General features: G+C 37.8%; 1 non-coding gene across 1 annotated transcript; it reads left to right on the plus strand.

The window, feature by feature from the left end:
• Nucleotides 1-5,873: 5,873 nt before the first annotated feature.
• Nucleotides 5,874-5,977, plus strand: LOC122110871. Its single transcript, XR_006147934.1, has one exon. It is a non-coding gene; the product is annotated as a U6 spliceosomal RNA (small nuclear RNA).
• The last annotated feature ends 417 nt before the right edge of the window (nucleotides 5,978-6,394 follow it).

The following is a 6,394-nucleotide window of genomic DNA, read 5'->3' on the forward strand; positions in this document are numbered from 1 at the left end:
CTGTCCAGACTAGATTCAAATTGTGATCCTCAGATCTCAGCCTCTTGAATAGCTAGGATTACAGGCATGAGCCACTGATACCTGGTAGCTTCAAACTTTTATGATTGTAAATAAAGCTACTATAAACATTCTTGGGCAAGGTTTTGTGTGGACATATTTTTAAGCAATTACATAAATACTGTGATCCAGCCTGATTGCTGGATCACATGCTAGCACTACATTCTACTAGATAGATAGATAGATAGATAGATAGATAGATAGATAGATAGATAGATAGATAGATAGATAGATAGATAATAAAAATCTACTACTGGAAGTGTCCATGTCAATGCACTATTTTTGTTGGTCGTGGGGCCTGATCTCTGGGTCTGGGTGCTGTCCCTCAACTCTTCAGCTCAAGGCGAGCACTCTACCACTTGAGCCACAGCACTATTTCCAGTTTTCTGGTGATTTATTGGAGATTAGAGTCTCACGGACTTTCCTGCCCAGGATGGCTTTGAACCATGATCCTCAGATCTCAGCCTCCTGAGTAGCTAGGATTTCAGGTGTGAACCACCAGCATCCAGAGTCAAGGCATTTTTAAGTGAATTAAAAATATATTTGTCTGGTGGCACGATGCAGGTTGATGAAGGGATAAAAACTTCAAAGTCAGGTTCACTATTACTCAGGTTCTGGACAGAGATACTGAATGTTTGGAATAAGGGTAGATGACCCCCCAGCTCTCAATTGTTCGTTGATTTGAAGCATTAAAGGGTCTAACCTGCAGTTTGATTGAGATCACAATACTGCATGGTGATCACCAGACAGGTAGGCTTGGTAACCTAGAAAATTGGAGAGAGAACTTTGGGAGCCATGGGGAATTGGGAAACACTTCAATCACATGAATCTGAGGTGCCTCCACATGTGGAACCTGCTGGGGAATTATCAGTAGATAATTGTACATGTGAGTTCTGAGCTCAGAAACCAAACTATTTATCAAGTTAGAAAAAAAATAAAATTACTTTCAGTTGTAAATAGGCATATGGTAAATTTTTACTTCGTAAATTGTTCATTTTAGTTTAAGAACCACAGTTGCCATTAGATGTTAACCTTTCCAGGCATTTGTGTGTTAGGAGCCAGGGGTTTCACAATGAAGATATATAACCATATCTGTATCCTTCTATATCTGCTTGCTATATTATTCTACCTGCCAGCCTAGATAATTCAACCTCCATTCACCCACTATATTCTGAACAGCCCCTTAAATTACTGATCTTGTTGTGTTGCAGAGCCAAGAGAAAGCTTGGAGATCATCTGATTCAGCCACTTATTCTTGAGGATGAACTTAATTGTGTGTGTAGTTGAACCTAATCAATTCAATTACTGTCGTTTTACTATACTTACATGGCTCTTATTCAATCAACTAGTTCTTCTTAAAGAAAAAGTAACACTTATATTGCAGTCCATAGGAATAAGTTGTTTTGAGCTCTGAGAAGAAGGTAATGTTACATTCCTTTAGTTTTCTAAATCAAATACAATATAGCTCCAATTCTCTGCTCATCAAAATTGGTAAGAAATTTAATTATTTTTCTGGATGCACTTTCTTTTCCTTGGGCATATGAGGTCCTACAAAACAGGAACAGATTTGGTCTCAGGCTGCTATTGCTACTGTACTTTGCAAGCCATGAAAGGTTGGAAGAGGAGGATAGCTCTTGCAGTGGCTCCAGTCCTTGTGGTAAGCTTGATCACTAAAGACTCTTACCAAGGCAGTGCAGCTAGTTCTCAAGGCTCATTGGCTCTTACTGCTTTCACATCTTGGTACCACAGACAATTGCCTCTCAGGAAGCTCTTCATCACCTTCCCCTGGTCGCTACTCAATTCCTGAAAGATACAACTCCACCAAAGCCCATTACTCCTTCTTTGTTTTCCAAGCATAAAACCCTATTCCACCTGCCTTCCTAGACCTTTTTCAAATAAAAATATTATTTTTCTATTGACTAGACAGGAAAATAAGTGAATAAAGAAGACTAGATATAAGATTGACAGGTTAGGGACTACACATACTATGTGTACTGAATAGGCTACAATACCAAATCTTTGAATTCAATGAAGGCAAATGGTGTGCTCTTCTAAGGAAATTTTCTCAAATTTCAAAAAAGTGGGAGTTACCACTTCAAAATGCTGTTCAGACCACATCCAAAATGCTTATAACCAATGGGCTACCATTTTAGAACCTTTCAGCTAACTTTCATGAATATACATGTGTTAGGTAATTATTAAGCTGAACATGGTGGGACATGACTCAACCCCATACTCAGGAGGCTGAGGCCTGAGAATCACAAGGTCCAGGTTAGTTTAGCTTACAGAGCAATACCCTTGTCTCAAATAGTCAAACAAAAAGTTGAGTTATCTATGGTAAATCCTGAGTTCTAGTCCTAGAATTGACAATAACACAAGTAATAATTCACAATTGCAGTTAAGGGGGAAATCATTGCACCTCAGGAACACAAGCTGAGTAGTGAGTCATGAGATATAGAGAAAAAATCCTGTTTTAATGAATTTACAATGGAATGATTTATTTGAAAGTTAAAATTTCAATCTTGATACATAACACTTTCAGAGCCTCACATACATGAGATTTGCATATGTGAATGATAAGTACATAACATAGACAAAGCCCTTTGGAGGAAAATATTATTCTCTGGTCTCTCTTCTATTGATTTTCCAGTGCTATTATTGATAGATTAGTAGAGAGAATGAAGTATATATACTGAGTATGAAGTATATATACTGAGGCAGTTTTACAATGTAGTCATGTTTGATACCATATATTTTTTCCTAATGATGTGTGAGAGAATTTGGCCACAACTATGGAAGCATTGTATGAAAATCATTTGGAGACGATTTTAATCCATCCACAGGATTCATATAGAAAAGTAAGGATGTATTTCTTATGAAATAAGGAGTAATGGATTCCTACTTTCCAACTTTGATTTGGAAAAGCTTAGCTTTTAACTTACTGAAACGAATAAGTATTTTCATGGCTTGCATTTCCAGAAAGCAAAAACTCATTAACATTTGCCACAATCATAAAGATACACACAGCAAATCACTATGCACCTTTGTCTCCTTGAAATACAAATGCACCGATTTAGAACAATGCTGAGCACTAGGAGAACCACCCAGTGCCATCCTCAGAGGCCTCCTTAAGTCAGTACACAGCACATTCATTTGCTTGGCACCTAAACAGCTCTCTTAAAATCTTGCCCTGCTTTACCTCTGTGATATTCTTCTCCCAAACCCGCCATTCTCATTCTAATTCTAAGAAAAATATCAACCTCAACTAAAATGGCACCCTACAAAATACAACCAGTACTGTTAAGGTCATAAAAAACAAAGGAAAATGGAACAACTGTCAAAGACCAGAAGAGACTAATGTAATGTAATATGATAGCTGGGTGCCAATGGCTTATGCCTGTAATCCTAGTTACTTGTAAAGTTAAGATATAAGGATTGTGGTTCAAAGCCAGTCTGAGCAGAAAAACCCAACAGACTTATCTTCAGTTAATTGGCAGAAAGTGGAGAGATGTGGCTCAAGTGGTAAAGCCATGACCAAAAGTGAAAGGTCATGAGTCAAGCCACCCCAACCACCCACAACAAAAAGGAGGAAATGCCACATGGTATCTTAGACAGGATCCCAGAACAGAAGAATAACCTTGATGGGATGAAGTGTGAAAAATGATGAAATACAACAGTTTGATCAATAGTAACTTACCACTGTTCCAAAAAATGTACCATGGTCATATAAGATATAGTAGGAGAAACTGGCAATGGAATATGAAAACTTTAATGCTTTTTCAACTTTTTCCAAATACACAGTTATTTTAAAAGAAAATTATTTGAAATGAAGGAGGAAAATTATTTTTTAAATTGTCCTAAGGTTAACTCTAACTTGGCTTCCCCAGTGCAGCAATGTAGTATCAGGATTTTGATATCCTCATGAAACCCCAGACATTTTTCCTTAAGGGCTTGTCTTGGGGTGAACCTATCAGTCAGGAAGGAATCTTCTTGTTTTCAAGTGATAGTAGTTCCAACTCAAAGTAACAAACATGATGAGAATTTCTTGGTTTGTGTAATGAAAGTACCCCATAGGCTGGCTCCAGAAAAAGAGGAATGAATGATGTCATTAGTTCTTCCTAATCTGATCGCCTGGTCTTTGATTCTTTTTGCTCCACTCTGAAGCCTGCAGCCTTGATCCTCTGCAAATTCAGACTCACATTCATCAGAAAAGAGAGTGTGGTTCTCTTTCCAATGATCATAGTAAAATTTAATTGCTTCTCATTGATTCTCATTGAATCATGTGCCTAACCATGAACAAATCATTGAGAATGCATACAGAATGCAATGGTCTGATTGTCAAGTGTGAGCTCTGGTCCACTCTTGAGTTTAGGGTGGAGGAAACTCCAATGGAAACTTATTAGCTAATAATTGAAGGGAAAAATCAAGCATTTTAATAATTGACTGGTTATAGAATATCAAAATGAATATTCCTACTCTCCTCCAAAGTACTATTGTCCTCAATTATTCCACCCTCAACTTACAGACAATACTTTTCTTTAGGGAGAGAGCTTTCTTTAGATAGGGCATTGTCTGTCTTTAGAAAGATAGTCTGCTTCTTCTGAGCTTCCTTTTACTCATCTGTAACTTACACACCATATTCCAGGTTGCCCAGGATGTTAGATAAATGTGTTCTTCTGTTCTGGGAGATGTAAACTACAAGTTAAATCTTCCTTAGCTAGGCATAGTGAAATATGTCTTTAATCTTAGTACCTTGGAGTTGAAAGCATGAAGATTGTAAATTCCAGACTATTCCTACCTTTCCCTACTTCTTATGTTTGCTTGTTAACCCATTTGTAAGATTTGGAGCTAGCGCTTACATGCAGTAATGTCCAACCTACATAGATTTAATTTCATAGACTCCCCCGCTTTGGCTATTTTTCTATTAGTGGCTCCATCCATTCTATAGAAAAGCTGCAACTACTTACTGATTCTATTTTTGCTCTCAGTTTTGGATTACAGGAGGAAAATTGATATAATTTCCCATTTCTTTCTGTTAAGAAGTTGTTGGTGTTTGTTGTTTCAACTTTTGATGTTGGTGTTTCAGCTTAAAGGATTTCTTCAGCATGCAATTTTGACTTGAACTCACTTTAGTTACTTGGGCATGATCGTGTATTATTGATTAAAATCACAGTGGGGGCTGGGGAAGCAAGTACAGGGATCATGTCTGTCACATGTAAAGCCACTAATCAATGTCTTTACCTCAACCACACCCTTTGGTCACTCACTGATCCTGTCCAGTCCTGTTGCTTCCACTGAATCTGAAATTCTCTTCCAGAATTTCTTGACAACAGATATTTGGCTCATATTTGTTGTTGGCCAGAAATGTCAGAAAAGTAATGCTCTTAGGAATCTGCCTGAAAAAGTCAGGGAGTTGATAAATATATATTATGGGTCTGTTTTGTCTTGTAGTTGTTTCTCTCTCTCACTTTCTCTGTATCTCTGTGTCTCTGTGTCTCTCTGTGTCTCTGCCTTACTCTCTCTCTTTCTCTCTCTCTATCTCTCTCTCTATCCTTATCTTTCTCTCCCTCTCTCTCTCTCATTTCAATGAAGGAAATGTGTTAAGTCCCTTGAGAGGAAAGAAAACCCTCTTATTACCAGGTTTCAGGGAAAGTGTCATTCCTTCTATGGATGAGAAAACATCAAGCCCGTCTCCCCCTGGAGAGGGGTGAGCACTGACATAGATCTGTTAATGCTAAAGGGATGTTTAAACAGAGCCTCTCTACTCCTGAGGACCACAGTGAGGTGAAGAGCCTGTGCTGCAAAGCAGAAACAGGGTGCCCACTTCAGCAGCACATACACTAAAATTGGAACTATATAGATATTAGCATGGCCCCTGTGCAAGGATGACACACAAATTCATGAAGCATTCAATATTTTTAAATCAGGTAACACATGGAGACTGAACAACACACTGTTGAACTACCCATGGATTGTGGAAGAGATTAGAAAAGAAATTCAAATATTCATGATATTTAACAAAAATGAACATACAAATTACCAGCTCCTCTCAGACACAGCAAAGGCAGTTTTCAGAGGAAAATTTATAGCTCTTAGTTCCTATACCAACAAATTGGAGAGACCTCAAACCAACAATTTAATGATGTACCTGAAGCTCCTTGAAAAACAACAAAAAGCCAAACCCAATTCAGTACACAGAAACAAAAAAATAAATCAAAATTAAATTAATTAAAGTCCAAAAAATAGAAAGAATCAGCATAAAGGGAGTTGTTTAAAAACATTGACAGACTCTGGGCTGGGAAGGTAGCTCAGTGGTAGAGTGCTTGCCTTGCATGCA

This window comes from Dipodomys spectabilis, unplaced genomic scaffold, assembly GCF_019054845.1.
Source record: "Dipodomys spectabilis isolate Male_0828 unplaced genomic scaffold, ASM1905484v1 ptg000081l, whole genome shotgun sequence".
Taxonomy (NCBI): Eukaryota; Metazoa; Chordata; class Mammalia; order Rodentia; family Heteromyidae; genus Dipodomys; species Dipodomys spectabilis.